The sequence below is a fragment of the Anas acuta genome, chromosome 18, assembly GCF_963932015.1.
Source record: "Anas acuta chromosome 18, bAnaAcu1.1, whole genome shotgun sequence".
Lineage (NCBI taxonomy): Eukaryota > Metazoa > Chordata > Aves > Anseriformes > Anatidae > Anas > Anas acuta.
The window spans coordinates 11217069-11239113 of record NC_088996.1 but is presented as its reverse complement, the minus strand read 5'-3'; the positions used below and the strand labels follow the sequence as shown (position 1 = coordinate 11239113).

General features: G+C 39.3%; 1 long non-coding RNA gene across 1 annotated transcript in view; it reads left to right on the top strand.

Moving 5' to 3' along the window:
* Positions 1 to 21606, top strand: part of LOC137841858 (uncharacterized) — a 57777-nt gene extending 36171 nt beyond the window's left edge. The window contains exon 3 of the long non-coding RNA XR_011088801.1: positions 19352 to 21606. This is a non-coding gene — a long non-coding RNA (uncharacterized lncRNA). The remainder of the gene's footprint in view (positions 1 to 19351) is intronic.
* Positions 21607 to 22045: the final 439 nt, after the last annotated feature.

Below are 22045 nucleotides of genomic sequence, written 5' to 3'. Positions count from 1 at the left end.
TGATGTTAACAGCTCCTCCACCAAGGCTGTTCTGCTGCTTTCCTGCAGGACAGTGCCCCTTCAAATATTTGTGCCCATGCCTGAGGTGCTCACGGTCACTAACCAAGAGGATACAGAGGCACAGCTATGCCATGGCCCCAGTGCTCCTTATTTCAGTGAAACCAGGAGAATGGTTTCCAAAAAGCCTAGAAAGCTGGGGCTGTTACTACTGGTCACCTTCTCCCCAGCAGCAAGGACTTGCTGTGAGATGTGTTAACATAAGGCCAGGCAATTTGCAGATTGTTAAATGAGTTTCTAACAGTGAAATTCACAGGGAGCAAAGCTGCTGGAAAAATGCACTGGAAAGGGGGAAAACTGATGGAAAATCTCCAAGTGAGGCTCTAGATTATTAAAGATGCAGGACTGCTATGAGGGAAACTTCTCAAAATAAATCCAGCATGTACTTACGGGAGTGAAATGTCCATGTGTACCTGGGGTCCTGCTGCCCTACCACTTGAATTGAGTGGGATTTGGTTCCAGGCTGCTTCAGATCTCCCTGCCATCCCCTAAACTTAATCATGTTCATACAGTGTGCCCATATTTATCAACACCATGTTTTCATTTTTTCCTTATACACCTTTCTTAATTCACCTACTTAGTGTGGGTAGCAGAGCCATAGGACTTTGCCATCTGATACACATAGTACATGAGCTCATTTTAAGAAGGCTCAAACCTGCTGTTTAATGCATTATTGAAAGCTGGTCTTTATTTTTAAACTTTCCAGGAAGTTAAAAATAGACCTGATCCTTTTCATTCTATTATAAATAAAGAGCAGATCAGAATTATGCATTGAACACTGTATAATCCATTGGTTAGGGATTACATCTGGTGAATACATCAGAGTTAACTGAATCATGTCTATTTAAGTTTCTTAAAAAAAAAAATCCAAATTGATTCTTGGCTATTTCTATGCTGTCAGAATTAACAAGGTGGTCTTGATACTCTTGCTTAGCCTAAGTGTACCTGACCATCTTCGGTTTTGAGCTATGTATTCTCATTTTCATCCAGTATCTGCAGAAAGGGCAGAAATGAGAATGGAGTCTCAGTGGAAATGCCTTGAATTTGTTCTATTTGTGGGTCTATATTTTCTCAGAATATTATCTGGGTGAGAAAGGAACATTGCACAGAGAATATTAAAAAAAACAATCTGTTGCTTTGAACTGAATAGCATTTAGGAACAGAACCCTCTAACCTGTCTGTTATTGGAGCACTCTGCCTTAAAGCCTTGCATTTTGCTGGACCAGAACAGGGACAGTACAACCTCTGAAAATCAGAGCAACCTTTAGAGATTGGTGAAAGTGATCTGGCCCAGCATGAAGGTGCCTGTGAGCTTCCTGAGTACCAAAATCATTTTTTCAGTTTCTGTGAAAATGACTGCTGCTAGGTATTCAAGCCTTAAACAACATTAAGCAGCATAAATGCAAGGAAAAATCCAATCAGTGCTTAATTTATTGCAATGAATTTTCAAAGAGCCACAGGGGGTGGTATGTGATGCTGTGAATAATTAGTCATTACAGGTGGGATTTTCAAAAGTGCTTGGGGCTAGCTCAGCCACACTAATGCCAGGAAGATGGATGGATGAATGCTCTAGAAAATCTTGTTGAAATACTAATGATTAATGCTAACCAAGGGCTTTTTTTATGTGTGCCCTTGTCTATGGTCTCCTTTACTGGAATTTTGGGAACTGTAAAAATAAGAATCTTGTGCAGAAAATTTTTATTCAAAAGATAATTTCTCATATCTTGGTTTGAGTTTTTCTTCCAAAGGAGTTTAAGAAATCATGGAAGAAGAAAGATGGGAGGAAAAATCAGCTAGTTTCACCAAAACTGTCAGTAACTGATAAATTGAGATAAAAAATTGTGGTGATCATTCTGCTTGCCCAAAAAAAAAAAAAAATACCTCTTGCGTACAAAAATACTATGGACACAATTGATTTTTTCTTATGCCATGAATATTAAAGGGAGGTGAACTCTCAGTTCACATGTTTTGTAATCCATCTTACATGCACTTTTAAGGTGCAGAAAACTGCAAAAATGCCCAGCTCTGTAAGGATAAACTCTTATTGAAAGGCATTTTTTGGACGTAGACCTACAAATAAATTGTTCTAAGACAAGCTACAGAGTGAATTTGTAATGAATGCTACTTTTCCAGAGAAAATTATTCCTGTGTGTATATGCTGTTAAAAGAATGGGCTGAGCAAGCTATCCACCAAGAGATTCATCCTGAACGGAGTGGAACAGAGAAAGTGATTTTGCTTATGCTCCTCAGATCTCCTGCAGAACCATTGCCCACTAATTGGAGGAGCTGTTAGGGCCAGCTCTAGCATGCATTGCAGCCTCATATCCCATACTCTGCTGAATGTGATCTCCATATGTGAGGTGTAAAATATTTTGTGTGTGGTCAGAATTGGTGTCTGCTCTTTGGGCTCCAGCTTTTTCCACCCGTAAAATGGAATACTTACCCAGAGAATGGAAAGGTTCAGAGAAGGGGAACTTTTTGTTGCTAGAAACTTTCCTGCAAGGTGTTCCATATCCTATTGCTTATGAACCCTCTGATCTATATTTACGAATGGCCTTAGAAAGGCAGGTAAGCAAAAATAGTGTTGGATGAAAGGAATATTGCCAGCCACCTGGCTCACCGGCTTAGTATCACATTCAAGTCTTTCAACCTTGCTAGAGCCTCCATGAGGGGTGTTACAGCTCGGGGGATTAGAAGGAATGAAAAGCACTAATTCAGCTTTCCTCATGGAGAGTAGGTTACATCCACTGCTGCCATCAGTTGCAATATGATTTTCTGTTTTCTAATAAAGAGAGGAGTTGGCTGGGGAAGCGGACATGCTAGCTGCGCAAAGACAGCGGTGGCTGGCTACCTCTCAGAGCTCGCGCTGTATTTTTGGAAAGAGATTCTGGAACAGTCGATGGAAAAACGACAAGCTAAGAACAGTGGCCACCATTTAAAAGTAATCTGGAGATGTGTTTGTTCTCAAATCACTTCTCAGGCTTGCAGATGGCAAAGTTTAAAGTAGGGTTTGTGAGTCCAGGATTTTGTTAATGCAGGTATGCTCGTTTTATAAACGGCTGTCAGAGCTGACCATGTTGACAGACAAGGTAGGCGACTGCTGAAGGAAACACGTTCTTCAGCATCTTGGAGATCTAAGCAGATTGTCAAGGGTCAGGGTTCCTGCTCAACACAAGTAGGAAAAAATCCTGTCTGGAATTGGCCCCAGATCCCCACATAGCAGCCACTGATTGCCTCTTGTTCTTGGGGTGACAAAATTCAACTTTCTTGCTGCTGTGCAGAAACCTGGAGCCAGGCCCTGCTGCGGCTCTGTTCTGTCTTTTGGGGGAAAGGCAAGAAGCAGAAAAGTATTTGCACATAGGCTGGGTTATCAGGGACTCCTACTGCAATATAAGAGAATTTGAGTGGAAGTTTAGTAAGGGGAATGTTTCTGGCCAATCCTCTGTTTAAGCTAAGTGTTAAACTACTTCAGTCCTTGCTGTCTTGAGCTTCTGCCCATGTATTTTCTGGTCTGTAGCATTTTTTTCCTGTGCAAGTGTAGCACCACCACTGGATGACACCATTCTTGTTCCTGGAGACACCATCTATTGCAATGAGCCACAGATTGCTACACTGCAAAGTATTTCATTTGGATTGTTTTCTAAGATTCTTATTCCTTGACCTATGTGAATTTTCCACTTTAAAACAGCTGATTAATACTCATGCTACAGCAATCTTAAGTTCCCAGAAGCAGCACAACTTACCGACCTCCAACAAAGCTAAGCAATCCCAGCTGGAGAAGATTAGGAAAGGTCTATGTTGAGATGTATGTAGGCTCTAACTGCTGTGTGTTGCTCTGGTTTGTAGAGCAGAATTCAGCTATTTTGTGAGAGAGAAATTTCTGTTGCAGTGCTCTAAGCAAAGGAGAGACATCACCAGGTTTATTTAGATGCGAAAGGCTGACTTGTGTTCTTCATCCTGTGTGCTAAGTGAGCAGCTGAAGACACTGAGACTAGACCAAGGTCAACGATCAGCACCAGTTGGAAAATGCATTTTCAGTAATACTTTTTCCTGACATTTTCCTGACACACTGCAAGTACCTACTCACAGCACTGGTTCTCTACTGATTGAAAAAATTCCGTGAAAATCTCTTTATGTTCAAGTTTCTATTCTTACCTAACCTTGAGAGGAATCAAAAGGTTTGATGGAAATCTGCTCAGTTATGGCTGAATTAATAAAAACTAGGGCTGCTTCAAGTTTATCTGCAGATATTATGATGGCTTTTGGAGCAACTATTCATTAAATGTATGCAGAAGTTTTGTGCTGAAATTGATGCCTCTAACTCCAAAGCCTGTTTGGAAGGTATAATCAGCTCTAAAACAACAAAATAAAAATAGTCATAAACATGATTTCCCCTAATGTAACAGCCGCAAACTGTACTGATTGTCTTAGTATTTTCACATTTTTTCTAAATATATTCTGAGAAGAAAGCACAGTGCAATAGAGCACTTACTGTCATAAAGTGAAGGCAGAGAAGCAAAGAAAAGTGCATTTGAGCTTACAGAGCTTTCTTGTGCACAAAAAAAATCAAGTTTCTTGTACAGAAAGGTAACTCTCAAGCAAGCTGTCTGTGGAAATATGGGTGTGTACAAGTGGGCTTCATCACTTACTAAGCTGTAAATGATTAGGTCTGTAATGTTAAGTGGAAACATAACAAAAACTGCTTAAAAATAAGCTTTCCAATCTAGAGATCCAGGATTTTATATTTATTTTTTTATGGATGCTATTTTTTCTTTCCAATACAGTCTATCATTGGTAAAGAAATTAGATGTCTATTCTACTTTGCAAAGATTTATTTGCTAATCTCTATTAACAGGTGTTTTCCAGGCACATGCATACCTATCCCTTTGTTAGGATGCTCTGGATCTGCTTTTGGGACTCTTTTCTTGTCTGCTCTTAAAACTCAAGGCCAAAAAATTTGTATTTGTCTGCCTACTGTTAGGTACCTAAATCAGTTTCATGTGTCATATGTAGAATAAGAATAAGAAAGCATGCTTGTAAAGGGTGATTGTAAAGCTAAACTTGTACTCTATTAATGAACTATTTACAGAATGCAGCAGCTCAAAGTCTGGCTGAACTGATAAAATGGCTTTACAGATCCCACCTCTAAACTCTTCCCTCTGTGACTTCTAAGGAACTTAGAGAAAGAAACAAAATGGTTATTTTTCGCCATTAATCCAAGCTTTCTGTTTTGGTCCTGTTGCTTGTGTGGCCACCAGCTCCATGTGGGAGCAGTTGCCATTGAGTTGTGTGAACAAGTGAGCCCCTTTGCTTATCAATTGCTACTGATTCCCTCTGCTGTTCCAGAAGTTCACTCTTCAGCTAATCAGAAACCTCTGTGCATGACAAGTGACTTTTTCAGCAAAGCTTTTCTTTTTATTCAACTGTTTTCTTCCTTGCAAGTCAAATGTTCAGTTCTGTGGCTGATGGGCTTCTTGAAATTTCTAACATTCACTGTTTGTACAAATACTGCTGCAGGGGTGCAGAAACATGTCTTGGATGTCCAAGAGGGAAATTTAGGTAGAGGAAACATGGTCATGGCTATAAAATTAGTTTTGTGGCAAAAAGGGGAACCAGAATTTGACTCCTACAAAACTTTTTTTTACTGCATCTGTCTTCTCAGTTTAGGAATTATGTGTGAATTAATCCAAATTAATAATGTACCACCAACAGACCTAAAATAAGATTTATTTACATTAAAAATGAGTAAAACTGAAACTTCTACCTATAACTGGAAATGTGTGGCCTTTTCCAGATTGTAGGTAAAAATTATCACATAAAGCAGTGACATTTTTGTGCACTTTGCTTTTCTTGGTCTGGAAGGTCACTGAAGTGTCATGATCTCTGCTGGTATGAGATCTTTCAGAGTAAGAAATGAATTGGGAGAGCCTAAATGGTTTGTCCAAAACTACAGATCAAGCCTATAGAGAGGTCAGTGCATCTGTGATAAGGCTGCTGAAAGGACCCAGTTCACAGGTGGAATGAGGACTCTCTTTTTTTCAGGGAGTCGAGGTGAGGAAATTGGAAACTAGGCACTGATGGAAAAAAATAACTGCCAGGTTGTAGATAAGTGAATAAAAATACACTGCCAGAAAGCAAGGACAGCTGTGGTGCTACACCCAATGGCAACTGTGGAAAAACAAGGCTGTAAAATAAATATACACATGGGGAAAGGTTAGGCAGGCCCTGCTTTCCACCCTACTGTTACTGTAACCCATATAACACAACACCTTGTTTTCAGTTGTGAACACAAGAACAGAGAGCCATGTGGTGTTAGCTAATGGAAAGGATGAGTGGCAGTTTGGGTTGTTCAGAATTCACTGCGTTGGTCTGTCTGTCTCTGCAGATCTGTGATCCTCCCCTATAGGACAGAGGAACTGTAACAAATACCACATGAGAAGTTTGCAATTAATTGCAAAACTGTATTTCAGGGAATAAATCTGCCTCTAGTGATGAGAATTGGCTTTGTTTTGTAATGACTGCCTGTATAAATACCTAGCTGAAGAAGGGTTTTATAGGTCTGTTTTCCTCCAGAGGTGCACAGGAGGCTTTCAACAACAGGATGAGAAGCTGTTGTGGTGGGGTGTGCAGCTGAGAGAAGGGCAGGGTGATGGTGTGGATCACAGCTGAGATGAAAGGAGGGATGGTGCTGTGGTACTTCACTATAATCACAGACTACATGCAGCTGCTGAAGCAAAACAAAGTGGAAGTGTCCTGTCCCCCAGGACAGACATAACTGCTGTGGCTGCAGATACTGGAGAAAGGCTGAGAGCTCCTGGGCTGATTACAGAAGTAATCTTAGTGATACATCCATATTCATCACAGCACTAGAGATGGTAATATCTTCAGAAGGTGGTAATTTCAAATGCTTGAAATCACACTGAGACAACATTCTGTTTGAAAATGCTCATAGCTATTGGGTTGTTTGAAAATTCTTTCCTTAGAGAAATCCAGTCTGAATTTCAGTACTTTGTGGCTGTGAAAAGAGTTAATGCTGATATTAAGCTTGTTCTTTAGTTTGGGAATTAATGGTTTTCAAAAGGTTAAAATTATCTAAATGACTCCTCTTCTGTTATTTCATACATGGCTCTAAGACAGTTTTTGACTTTACCTTAATTGTATTACTCTACCTGCAGATTTATTTCTTCATTATTATATTTATACAAGCCCAACACCAGGCTTTAAATACATTACATTTTTGAGTACACTTATTCATAAGAACGTACTGTATTTATCCTAACATGGCCATATCATCGTTCTATCAAAAATAGGTACAAATCAATTCTGCCTGCAGCCTTAATTAATGTAAGGAACTCAGCGTTCATTCTTCACTAATAGAAGTGTGTGGCATGAGACAAAGGTCACTTGTCCCTGGAATAAAAATAGGAATCACTATAACTTCACAATTAGTTCCACCACCAAAAAATATTGGGGTTTTTGTGCTGTTCTAAATGGGAGCATTGTCAGATTTTCTATAAATGGACACAACATCAGAGGTCAGCAAGCCACAGTTCAGAAACTGGCACAGAAAAAGGTAGAAACAATACCAATGCTACTTTTGTAATTGTTTGAGGACTTTGGCTTCATGTGATGGGGAATTCTAAGCACAATCTAGGCAAGAAAGAAAGAGGCAATTTCTGAAAGCTTTCATTTCCACAGAAGATCTGCAAAACAGTTCTGGCCATGCTGTCTTCCGTTCATTCTGGTGACATCTGATAAAGTATTTGGCTCTTTTTCCCGAGGTTTGCAGGTCTAAATATTGGGAAATACTTCCAAAAATCAGTCACAAATATTCTAGGCACAAAAAAAAAGGCAGGAAAATTGCAAACAAGTCTAACTTCTGTATACCAGGATTCCTTCCCAGCAACAGGCTGGATGAGGGTCATTGCTCAAGTCTCCTTCAGTCACACAGGTTATTATTAGTGCACTGTTGGTGGTGCTATTTAAGAATTTCCAGTATACCAAATGGTAACTTCAGTTAGCATTGTCAGAAAAAATACCACCTATAAACTATTTTAGACTTAAGCACATCAACAGTTACTAATACAGTGCTTTACAAGGCTCAGTAAGTTATGGAGCTAAGCTCTCTGTTGGTAAAATAAAACCAAACAATATTTAGCCTGCAACTGTGCACATACAGCATATAAAAAGTTACTTAATTTTCCATAGGGAGAGAGAGCTTTTTATGCTGTATTTATCAGGTAGCAGTTGTTGTGCTTGCAGAAATGTATTTGCCAGTTCAACAAATGCATTTAATAAGATTTATTGTTCAACATCTGACAAAGACATGTTTGTCCCATTGTAATTTGATTATTTCATGCATACAAAAGCAAGCACTATATTCATAAAAAGTTGTGCTAAGTAGGCTGTAACAAGTGATGCTTATACAAAAGGCAAATATGTACGAAATGAAACAAGTAAAAATTAATACCTACACTTATGAGGATCACATAGGAAAATGACTAAGCAAATAAATATGCAAAATGTCAGTGTCAGAATAAAAAGTCAAACAATAGAAAATGGCAGAGTGATGTTTCTTCAGAAACGAAGAAAATTAAGTGTCAATCTGTCTTGATTGTTGAACTGATTATATTATTGGACTTAACTGAATATTGACAATTCCAATTTCTCCTAAACTTTTTCAGATCTGCCTAATGACATACCAAGGGCTGTAGCCAGTGTCTTTGAGTCTGGTACTGAATCATATAGCTTACTGCAAAGTTTGCAGATGCCACAGGCAAGGCCTAATTAAGAGGTTGTAATCAAGCTGTATCTGAGCCTTGACCCAACATTCACTGCAGTCTGTGATGATCCTTCTGTCAACCTCGAGCAGTGATCAGTCATCCACTTTACAGCAGCGACATATTGCACTCAAGCCACTCCTTTACTTAACTGTGCTCCTCCAGGGAAGATCTGATTCTGGTGGCTTTTTAGAATTTCCAGTATTCATGAAGAGCTATCAGGTTGTTAAAATTGTTTAGGATCACTCTGTACTGTACATGACATCTTGTAAGCTTAAAAACATTGCTGGCATTTCTTTTCCAGTAATCACTGGAGAGTGATTTGGACTAGGCTCTATCCCTGCCAGATTCAAAGTTGAGGAGCCTTACTGTTTTGGCAAAGAGTACAAACAATTTCCATTGTGCTGCTCAAGCAAAAAATATATATATAAAAGCTGTTGAATCTTGCACTTTTATGTGTCTTCATTTGGCAAAGGAAAATGTAATCATTAAACAAATATATTTACCTAGCAGGTCAATTCTGTATCTTAGCAAGTAAAAGCTATCGTTACTGCATGTCTGTCTCTTGAGTGCGAACTCTTAGAACAAAGAACAGAAAGCTAATGCTGCCAATTAGATTTTATAGCCTTTCAGTGTCTTCCAATACCTTTGAAAGGAATTTTTATTCTCTATAATGTACCTCTTCCTAATTTACCTTTGGAATCACCCTCCACTTTATTAAAGTAAAAGACCTTTTCATTCCATTATGATTAGTCTTGGGGCAAGTCGATGTGATTTATGGAAGGCAGATACAAGCTCATCCTACTTCTTGCTTCAGCCAAAAGCCACGTAGGCCTGTAGTTATCCGAGCCTGGGCTCAGCATTGTGTGCACAGCAGCTGCGTGCCGTACGTTTTGAAGATCCTGCTGTCTTGAAAGGCTAACAGGCTTGTCTCGCACCTCGGCAGAACATGAAGCAAAGCCTGATGTATTCCCAGTGAGTGGCTTCCAGGTTCAGTACCATCCTCTGTCAGGTTCTTATCTGTAAATGTCTTGCAAGTTGTAAGGCTGTTTTTGATAAAGGTGTAGGGGGGATGATTAGGTTACTTATGTCCAGGTGTAAATAACAGCACAAAAGAACCAAGTGTGAGTGCTGTTAGTGTTGTGGATGCAGTTTTCCCACAAATCTTTCTTTTACAGCTCTTCCTTTTTAATGAGTTTCATATCCTACTAATCCACTTTCTCTCTTGTTTTATTACAAGCTGGAAGTGTCCAAATCTTTCCCCATCCGTATTCTGACTGTACAATACGTTGTATTTCCAGTCCAGTAAAACTTAGCATTTATGGCATTCCAAAAGCTGTTGCCCATTAGCAGTTTCTCAAGCTCCAGGGTGTTTTGCAACATAGCAGTCTAATGATTGAGGGGAAAACAACATAATCATGTGCTGACATTCCGAGTTATTTTATAAGCCACTTTTATCTCTGACACCCTTTTTCTCCCTGTCGTGTTAGTCTAAATCTGCTCCATCCACTGCTTCTTCATTCAAGTGTTTCTGCTGCTGAGCCCAGAGTTCCTCCTGCAGCTTCTTTGGAAATGGGATCTTCCATACTGTAGGGCACAAACCCCTCATGCACCAAAAGAGAAGTGATTTTAGCTACTTATCAGCTACCAAGACTCTACACCAGAATTAACCTTACACACATGTTTATTGTCAGGTTTAATTTAACATTAAGCTGTGTTTAGAGGTTTTCCTGCTTTGGACACTGCAAAACAATTTTGGTTTCCTCCCAAAGGTGTGGGTGGACAATGTGCCACAAATGCAGCCTCTTTGAAGGGGTTCAGTACAAACTGACTCCTTGTGGGTGTGTGGCTGAGCTTCCCTCGGATTTCTAAGTTCTGGTAGACTTAAAGGTTATGTACATTCTGTGTACGATGCCTCTCCACACCAGCCTGAGCAACTGACGGTGCCTCACAATTGGAATGTGAAGTTCTAAACTGGCCCAAGTTCCCTGGAAAACTTTAAAATGGTATTGTTTTCTGAGTAAACAGATGGTATTTTGTTGTAACTTGACAAAACTAGTCAAAAGGTTGCATTACTTGGGCTAGTTTTTACAGAAACATCCTAGATTTCCTTTTACTGAGCTGAGATTTACCTGTGCACGTAAAAATCGAGTAGTAATCTCTGAAATGAAATTATGACTTTTCCCATAATCCTCAGAGAAGAGGGGGAAAGTGTGAAACTGAAATCTAATAATGTGCTTCCTCTTACACAATACAAAATTAATAATGCAAAGTAATTTAGCAATGTTGCTATTTCCTGCTTGATTTCTTTAATCCCTCTAAGAAAAATTAGGGAATCAAAAGTGATACTTACTTTCAACATGGAAAGTTTGAGGCAGTGGAAAATCATTTTTTTTTTTTGTCAGTGATATTTATAATTTGCCAATTCACTGACATTTTCGGCAATTGCTATATATGCCAGTAAATACCAAACACCAAAACTTGGATGTAAGGCGTGAGGATAGGATAGTAAAATGATAGGGATTGTTTTATGTGTGAGCCAAGTCTGTTACCTTTAAACGAGATTGATCATTCTTAAGATAGATCAACCATTTCTGTGGGTAAAAGTTTTATAAAGACTATTGTCTTGTTAAACTATGGAAGAGGCAGAACTTGAACTCACTCTTGAAAGTATCTGTCCAAAACTGTACAGTTCTGTTTATGGTTATACACATGAGGCCAAACCACTGTGACTTCAAAAAGAATTTTCAGAAGAAAATAGAACTCTCGTTCATTCATTCCAGAAATTAAATTTAAAAATAATTAAGTAAATTGAAAAATAAGAAATTTCTGCATTGTTATATGTTCATAGTTTCCAGTGTTTAGATGTTAAAATTGTGGTCGTTTTTCTTGGTGGCTGACTAAAGAAAGAATAGAGAAAGGAAAAAGGTCCAAAGGGGATTTAATTAAAGTATTAAAAGTTATGAGGGGCACAGCTGTCTGATCACTTCATTGTCCCTCAGGGAACAGTCAAAGGGTCAAGATTAATGACAAATACATTTAAAGCATGTCAAAGGGAAAATATCATACATGTTTAAGCAGCCTTTGGAATTAACTGTTGCAGGAAGCCACATGACTATATGGTAGAGCTTGATTTTTTTTTTTTTAAGAACTGGATTATTTTATAAACAGTAATAGCTAGGAGGTAATATTTATATCTTGATGTTTGACAGCTCTAAACTGAGCTATGGTGCTGGTGCTGAAGTTTTACAGGCTCTTTGCACAAACAGAAGTGGGTATTGCTGTCCAAAACAGTAAAGCCCTACAAAAAGATAAGTCACAGAAATATAAACAAAACATAAGCGTACATAAATTAACTTAGAATTTGGGTCAGCAGATCATTCATCTTTTTAAAGAGTACCTGTTGAGATAGCAGTCTGAATCTTATATTCTGGGACACTGCTAAGTCTTTGTACCTAAAGGTACATGCAGTAGGTCTCACAGATTGCTTGACTGCCGCATATTTATAAAGAAAAAAGCAGAATATTAAAAGTTCTGGTCAAATACAACTTGTATTTCATCAGTTCATTCCTATAGCAGCTGGGATGCATACCCTTCCCAATAGTCATTGAATATCTGGGGCCAATTTTGCCAGAATTAATTCCCACTGCTTCTGCATCAACACTTACATATGCCATTAATGAAGAGGCAACCTTCCTAAGATACCTGTAAGCAGTGAATAAAGTGTCACCTACTACATTATATTGACTCAAAATACAATGTACTACTCCTAGCATTTATTCTGTAGTCTCGTTTGGCTCCTGAAGAAAATCTGTCCATCTCTCCACTAGCCAGGCATTATGAGTCAGTCCCAGGTTTGCAAATGATTCACTTGTCTATCCTTCATTTATTAATAGCATAGCAGTTGCAAGTTGGAGCGAAAACTGACAAAATGCAGGGAAACTTCTTTCCCCTCAGTCCTGCCCCCAGCCTGTCTCTGCAGAGGATCAGCCTTTGCTCAGCCCTCTTCTATTCTCATTTTTTTGGCCTTAGTCTTGTTTTCAGAAGTCATATCACTTGACGTTTTCTCCTCTCTTCTCATGTTTGGCTATTGCTGTGATGAAGCCAGTGAGCTGGATCACAGCAGTAGTCATCCAGCTTCACTCCTCTATATGATGTTCCCACTGAAGATCACAAATTTCTTTTCCAGTAGCCACAGCTGTGCTCTCTGCTTACTGAGCATTAGAAGCACTGTGAGTGACTTAGTCTTTCTCCCCAGCTCTCTCTCCACCTCCTGGATGGACAAAGAAGGTGTCCATATTTTCCCTAGCCCTAATTAAGGCATGCACTACTGTCCTTCATATTTAGGATGAGATGCCTGAACACCTGTCCCTTCTATAAGGCGACTCAACAGCCATTATGTTACTTTGAGTCAATGAATTGGAAAAGTCATATAATAAAACCTTCTTACAGCTTATAAATAACAAACTACTACCTCCTTGTAGGTCTTTGTGTTTTCTTTATTGTAAAGCTGCAACAACCTTGAAAGAAAAAAGTTATGCAAGTTCACATTAACTGAAGACCTGACTGCCTTTTATTAAAGTTGTTTCTTTTCTGTTTAATATTAGGAATGGGAAGGAAAATTTAAGCATTTAAATAAAGTAACCTTGCAAAATTCTAGCCAAACAGCAGTGGGTTTGTTTCAAGTGTATTGATGTTTTTTTCTTCAAGCATCCTGGCAAGCAACAGCTTCAAAATATTAGCAATTATGTTTGAATCAGAGTTGGCTGAAAGTTCGCAAACATGAACAAAATCATTGCAAGCCACTGTTAGTGTGTATGCTATCGCCAGGTTGGAATGAAAGCTCAGTGCCAATGCATTTGAAGCTTACCTTAAATATTCTCAAAACTGCTGTCTGTGACCCTGGAAATTTGATGCAAGTTAAAGGCTGAGAGATACCATATGCTGGGCATGTATTCACTCCCTGACTCCTCAGACAAATGGAAGGTGGACAGAAGGAGACTGAATACAGCTTTCTCCCATCTCCATCAGACTATCTTTCAAGGGAGGATACAAGAGGAGAAGCTGAATTAATTGCAGCATGCCACGAACAGTTCTGGAAAGCATAGCAATGGAAAACAAAGGGCTAGTATGTCAGCTGCTGCAAATTAATAGGGATTCACTAAGCCAAAAGAGTTGTGCCATTTTAGCACCAGCTGGGGAAGGATCTGGCCCACTATCTTTCACTTACATGAGTTAAGAAACAGAGAGATTCAGTAACATGCCTCTCTGCTGAGTCAATAGAGTAAGAACCTTTCTTTCCATGTGCATTAGTTTTGCAGCTATGGCAACAGTGTATGCGTGAGGAAAGAGATGGCTTAAAATAGGCTCCTGCTCCTAGTTGGAAAGAGCTGACAAGCAAACACGTGTGGTCACCCGAGAGTAAAAAGGGAGGCAGGAGCTATTCTCAGTCTCCCTTCAGGTCATCGGCCTCCTGCTGAGGGAGGCTGGGCCCGGGAAGGTGGATGCGCGCGGGTGCAGCAGGGACTCTGCTGTGCCTCAGCACCTTCTCCAAGGCTCTGACGTTTCCTCCTCCTCCTTGTCCCTTCCCGCCATGCTGACTCATCTGCCAACAAGCTGAGATGTGTTCAGCAGCAAGAGGCTCGAGCCAGGCTGGGCAGCCGTGGAAGAAATTGTTTACGGCTGGTCTTGTCCACTGAAGTATTGTAAGGTCAAGGCAAACTCCTTAAAAACTCAAAGGCACAGCAAAATGCCTGCAGCAATGACTAGGTGCTATAGGATGTCCCTCTTCCAACTCTAGCTCTACTACACTGCAGAGAGAAGGAGAAGGCGAGGGAAGTGGAAAATAGTAGCTTTGGCTTGTAAACTATAACCTGTTTTGGTCTCTGTTAATTAATTTGGCATTGGCTGTATTGCATGCTATTATTAGTCTCTCTCTTCCCCGCTGCAACAAATTAGGGCTTTCACATCTGCCTAAAAATAAAATTTTCCTGTCTGCTGGCTAACAAGCAAAGCCAGAATGCAGCATATGTGTAATAAAGATGCACAGCTGTTCTGTCTGTGAACTCAGGAACGTGGAAGGGGGTGTTGTGTAAGGATAGCGTAGGTACCCGACTGCAAGAAAGAGTATTTCCCAGAAACTGTTGGAAATAAGGCATTGTAGAGAGACGGTTACAAAAGATGAAGCCAGAGGGAAGCATCTAGGAAGATTACCAGAACTTAAATGGAAAAATGTTAATTTGTTTTAGTTCTTTCTTTAAGCCAGCCCTGTAAGGTGACATTCTTGATTAAAGAGAACTGGGCATAAAGGACAGGGTATAATTCCCCCATCTTTAATTCCCAGAATCCCCTAAGCTTCAGAGTATTCACAGTTCTCGTTTCTTGCCTCTCCAGTCCAACAGCTTGTAACAGGCCTCGCACCAGAGCCATGACAACTCTCCCTTTAATCCCATGGCACAACACCCGCTGCCACAGTGGAGGAGTGGGCACCGAGGCACCTTCCCTGGGGTACACCCTGACCCCAGGCACAGCCCTCCTCTGTCTTAACCTGTAAGCTGAAGGAGAAAAGCGTGCCTTACCAGGGCTAGCAATGAGAGCAGCACCAAGGTCATAGCTTCTACATGTGTTGAATATCAAAGCGTTTCACAGTATTTTTTACTCTGGGGAGCCCCTGTGTAAGACACTGCTCACCTACCTGAAAGCATCATAGAGCAAAAGCAGTAGGGTTGGTAGCACGTTTTAGTGTCTCAGCAGCCATGTGCTTAATAAGACTTTTGTCAGCTCCAAACTGTTGCTTTTGCTGCTTAAAGTGCTCTAAGCAAGGAGTGATATGTAATACAGTATATGCATTTTCATTCTTTCCGTGGCTCAAATAGGCAGGCATCTTGGAGAGAGCAGGTTTGAGCTGGTCTAGCTTTTTATCGCCTGACACATTTAGATATGCTCTTTAGATAAGGTTAGCTAATGAATTTTCTTTGACAGTGGTATTTACTCTATCTCTGCATTAGTTACATTTCTGTGATGTAGGATCCTTGCTTTGCTCTTTTTCATTCTGTCTGCATGATGTATTAATATTGAAGTCTGTTATGTAGACAGTAAGCGTGTTTTTTTTTTTTTTTCAGAAACTGGTTAAATGGAAACGATCTGTTTTACATTTGCATTTGGCCTCAAAGTGACAGCATAGAGTTGTTAAGTAGCAAAACAATGGGTTGCAAGGCATTTTTTGAGATAAAATAGTGGGGGGAAAAAAGTCTGTTAATCAGATTAATATAGAATGTACTTACCATATTCATACAGATGTGTTAAGAAGAGAGACCGTAGTAATTAGTACATTTAATTTCTGATTTTACGTACAGGAAATAGTAACTGCTCAAGCTAGGGAACCTGATTCCAGGGTCATGCGGGGTATCCTGCCAAAGCTCTTTCCCCATCAACAAGATTTTCCTGGTACCTGAAGGATTTTCCTGAGAGGCGTCACTGGAGCCCAGACTCCTGATTACAAGCTACCAAGTCAAACTACCAGACCGTGCAAGAAAAAACAGAAATAACACTCTTGTTTTTCTCCTTTTCTTGTGAATTACATGACATTTCACAGAAATGACTGCAAAAGTTTTTCCATTCAGTCCTTAACACTGGTTTGGTGACACACTTGGTAAGATTAGCAATTTTCCATGCATTATAAAAGAACTGTTTCTGAAGCTGACTAAACCTTTCCATTCAAAGACGCATTTTCAGGTTTTTTACAACTTTGCAAACCTTAAACCTTGGTTTAAGGATGATATTTTCTAGTCCAGGAATCCTCATCACGATTAGACACAGTCAAACACATTCAATTTTACATTAGCTGGACTGTCATCCATGGCTGTTTCTAGCTATTGTTGGCCCCATCGTTTAATCTTTTTCTATGCTTATTTTCCTGGCTTTATCTCACGACACACTTCCATGCATTTTAAAAGTGCACAAACAAGATAATGCTCATCAAAGAAGGAAAAATCCTGAATTTTTTAAAGTATTTGTGTTTTGCCTGTTGAAAATGAAACATTTAGAACAGTCCATATTTATAATCAAACAGATTTTGTAAGGAAGGATACATTTGAAAAATGTTTTTCTTTTTAAAAAAAAATTAAATAAATTTAAGTTCATTAAAATTTAATGTGCAAAACATGAAAAAGTTCCTGAAATCTGTTTTCATGCGCTAAATTGTATGTGCAAAAGCAGATCATTTTTCAACTAAGAAAAACATTTTGTCTGAAAAATATTGATCTGTGGTAATACCATGCATTGCCAAATATGCCTTGTCTTATCTCTCCTGACTTCCACACCTTTATGATGATAGAAAAAGCAACAGCTTTCCCTGTTACTAATGAAGATCTAATTTTCAGAGCCAATGTCAATAGCAATCTATTGCTGTTTTCCACCAAAAAAAAAAAAATTAGTACTTTATTTCATCTTGGTAAACACACGTATGAACAGAAGCAAGACTTTAAAGGCAAAACTGGACATCAACTTATTTCTGTTTTTAAGCTTCCTAACCAGCTATAGTTACTAAAACTCAGTAGTAGAGTAAAAAGATATCATGAAATGACTCGGTATTTGTAAGAGATTTCTGAAAGCTATTATTAACATCTATTAGTGCAGGATATCATGAACTACAACAGTGACTCATGCATGTTCCCTGAGCCCTGTGCAGTTTGTGTAGGAACATCCTTTCTCAGACACAGCTCCTGCTGAGGGAACAAGGAACAGGTGGTGATTCAGCACGGAAGAAAATCTGTGCAACCTTCTCTGTGCTGAATCAGAGAACCAGCCAAGAGCAAACCCCTGCATGCGATGACCAACACTAGGGCTGGTAGCCTGCTGGGCTTAAACACGAGTCTGGCTTTGTAGTGCTGAGCAGCATAGGTCATTGATGATGGACTTGAAACCTAGTGTCCTTTAGTCGGCTTGTCCTCTGTCCAAATGACTCAGCGATGAAGCTGGAAACCCTGCTTGGGGCTTGCAGAATGTGAGTGAATGCGTTGGAGAACAAGTCGCGGATGGATAAGACAGTCTGGGACTTGCTTCTGGCCAAAGCATGGACACCAATGGTGCATCATCAGGCAGGGGCTCAGCACCACATGCAGAAGGATGGAAAAGTCACCGGCTGCTGGTATCTCCAGCAAGGAGAAGCATTTTGGATAGAGGAGTGAGTAGCAAAGCAGGGGTACAGTTCCTGCAAGTCTGAGTCTTGCTGTTATCTCCACCAAATCATGGGCTGACGTGTCACTTCACTCTGTGGTCCTTTGCCTCTGAGAAATGTATGTGGAAAAGACCTACATGGTTTGATAGAGATGGAAACTGGGAACTAAATCCAAACCCATTGAAAAACTCCCTTTGACTGCACTGCATTGTAGAGTCAAACTTTTTGGCAAGTTTGACAGCAAATGATAAAAAAGAACATGAGGCAATCTTTTTCTACATCAATAAAAATTCTGTAGGGATCCATACAAGAGATGCAAGCATCTGTGAAATAATAACATTCAAACAGCTTCAAAGCTAAAAGAGAAAAAAAAGCTTTAATAGAAAATCAGTTTTTTTCGTGCAAAAAAAAATAATGATAAGGGGTCTTGATTTCAGAGGTTAGATCTGTCTTTGTCAGTTAAAAGCTGCTCCGCTCCCACAAAACAACATCACTAGTGGGAAGAATTATACTGCCTGTTTGCCCTTTCTGACAGTTTTCTTAAAGATGGATTGGCCTGAGAACACAACAGAGCACATGGACCTTGCTCTGCTCCGTTTGATGCTCTCTGTATCAAAACAAAGTGCTTGGTTCTCAAGCAAGACCACCTCATGTTGTCTCCATCATCACCTTGCTGTTATTCAAATACTTGGGCTGATTTATGTTTTCCAGTGTCTTTAGATAGTTGTTTCAGGCCCTGTTCCTAATTATTTTTTTAATGGGGGTATTGTCATGCTATAGATGTATTTGTTTAAATCCTGGCTGACTTTACAGGGACAGTTTTTTAAAGGAAGAAGAAAACGAAAATCAGAGAATGAAAATACATGCTAGCTTTTTTGGGATAGGTGCCAATCCAGTTTTAGCTGGCACAAGAGTGAACAATAACTGTGGGATTATCTGCTCCTTTTTTAACCCAAATAATCACCGTTTTTTATTGCGTGATATTTCACCTAGCTGCTCTGTAGTTCATAACCGCTCTCTGCCCAGCAGAAGAGCGCAGGTCTTGTCTTTACATTCAGGCACTGGCTTCGTCAGCTTGGTTCCTAGTGTAGACAGATGGAATTAAGGGTAAAAATGAAACCAAATCACTTGAAATTTCCACCCATAATTTACTCCAAAAGAGAGCTGTCTCTCCATATTGTCACCTTTATAATTTACTCTCCTTCTGTGAAATGAGTGAGTGGAGTTAGAATAGCAAGTATTTTCCTCAATATTATGAATTGTTACCTGTCAAATTTTTGCATTTAAACCAGTCTAACAAACAACGAGGGAGATGGTACCAAGCTCTTTTTTTTAGATCTTCCCATATTTTTTAATTATCCAGCATCCTGAGACTTCTGAAGAAGAACATTTAATTGGACATTTTCACAGGCAGCAGAGTGGGGATCAAAACGGTGATTCCTGAAAATGGAGCTAAGGTTTATTACTGAGCATAAGAGAGGCGAGTAATGGAAGGTGGCTGGCAGAGAAAGTCATGTTTTAATAAGGACAATTAGGGAAAACTCACATTTAAGTAAACAAGGATGATTCTTGGATATATTCTCAACCAAAGACAAATCATCAGCCTATTTCCCCAGGTAGCTGCTTTGATTAAATGACAGCAGCTGAGGACATTGCCTATAGCTTAGCTTAGGGCTGGGTGAAAAGTCAGGACCCGGGGATGGCTGGGTCTGGCAGTGCCCAGCACATCTCAGCACCTGCCTCTTCACCATGACTTTGAACAAGCAACCATGGCCTCCAGCACAGCCAGAGAACATGGGAAGGAAAAAAAAATAAGGAAGAAAAAAAAAAATTCCTCTCAAACCTTGACCAAAACTGTTCAAGTTTACATTCTTTAACTTCTAATATTGGCACCGCTACTAATGCTTTCACTCTGAGAGTGCTGCATGCACAAAAAGAGAAAATAAAGAAAAAATGACAGATGGAAAAAGTGTGCTTTAGCCACAGCTGTTTCCTCCTTCCTTCAAAAAATGAATTAAGTGCCTTATAACCTAAGGGAGAAAAAATGATGGTTTTCTAAGTGAAATATGTCCTGTCAAAATGTCGGCTATAAAAATGCATATTACTCAGTAAGATAATCTCTCAGAATTATTGCTTAATGATTTAGGATTTGGGTTTTTCTTAACCAATCATTCTTAATATTTCCATTACAGAGAAAAAAAAAAATAGTCATTGGTGACAGATTTTATGAAAAGAAAAAAAAAATGTAGAATAGAGTAAGGAAAACAGAGAAAAAAAAAATAGGGATTTCGCTCACATGTGATGGTGTGTCTAGTGTAGATGGGAGGAAAAAAAATGTATAATCAACTGCTCTGTTAATTGAGGAGGAGATTAGAGCACCTTCCCACCTGAATCTCTGAGTAGAAGTTTCTGGCTGAGATTCATCCTCCCTAATATCAGATATTAGGTTTGTCTGTTAAGACAGAAAAAAGAGAGATGCAGTGAATTATTTGTGTTTTAGGCAGACTGAATGATTCTTCAGGGAAGTTAATTTCTTCCCAGCTACCTGAAACCCTAAAAAGACTGTTCTTAACACAAGTATTGCACCTTGGTCACAGCAATTAGGTGGGACAATTGTAATATCAAATGTTTTACAGAAAGGAGAAGAGATCTAAAAGCAAATCTGGTTTTAAGCAACACCTGAGCTTCATCTACCCCATTGCCACTTCAGAAAGCATTCATGGGGAGGGCTTAAAGCTGCTTTATTGTACCTGGGGACAAGTAGTCAATACAACCCAAAGAATAACCATTACTTCAAGATCTGGTGAGGTTGTTATGGGATGCTCCACCTGAAGCTTTCTAAGTGACAGCATCTGTATTAAAGGCAAAAGAGTGGAAAGGACCCAGCTTCATACTAACAGTGATATAACGGCATTGGTCATCAGACAAATAAAACTATTTCGGTCTGAAAACTGAGTAGACTTAATATGGAAACCAGTAGGAAAGAATGGATGGAACCCTGGCTTTACGTTTCCTCATGTTCCTGTTCCATAAATGTTCATATTTTAGCACACAAATGTCTCTATTTCCTTTTATAAGGTAACTCAAATGCATAAAGCCAAGCATATTTGGAAATGGTTGCCACACATGGGTCTAAAACAAAATTTAAATAGTCCTTTAAGAAATCTGCAACAGAAAAGTAATTTGGAATTGTAAACCATTGCTGCTTGGAATAGAAGACCCATGTCAAAACAAAATAATCTGCTTATCAATCTTTAATTGAGTTTTCGCATGAGACATGAGACATCAGGTATTAACAAAAATAGACAGGTTTGAAATAAGAAGCAGATGGTCACCCAACAGTTCTTGTCTTGGAAAATAAATGAGAGGAAAGAAAAGCAAATTGACTAGCACTGACGGTTTTATATACAGTAATCTGGTCAGAGATCTGGAAATAGTTGACAATTAATTGAAATAACACATTGCAAATTGTCACCGTATGATGAAAAATCTTCAGGGGGAAAAAAATGTTGTTTGGTCTGGAAATTTGGATTGTACTAAAGTCATTGTAAGGAAAAAATGTAACCCAACTCAACCCAAATTTCCACAGAATTTTCCCACCCAAAACATTTGCAGGGATTTTAAGTACAAGCTGGTATTTTGTGTTGGACTTTTTAACCATCAAGAGGTGAAGGTGTCCTTTATCTTGTGTGAAATGCTGACTCCTTCTTTTAAAAAAAATCTTTCTTCAAAGTCAAATAAAGCTGCCTGAGAACCTTAACCCTGTCTCCACCAAGCACCAGTATCTTACTATCCACTTCATGTGTACAAAAATAGTTTGTTCCAGTTCAAGTCTTAACCTCATGTCTCGTTCACATAGGACACTTATCAGAACATGGCATTCAGGCCAAACAAGCTCTTTTATAGAATATGTTCTGCTTTATCTCCCTCATAAATAACTCTATTCTGCACTGGAAAAGAAAAAGGAAAGAGGGGAGGGAAATGCCACCCACAATGAGGCATATAAGTAAAAGAAATCAAACAAAACAAA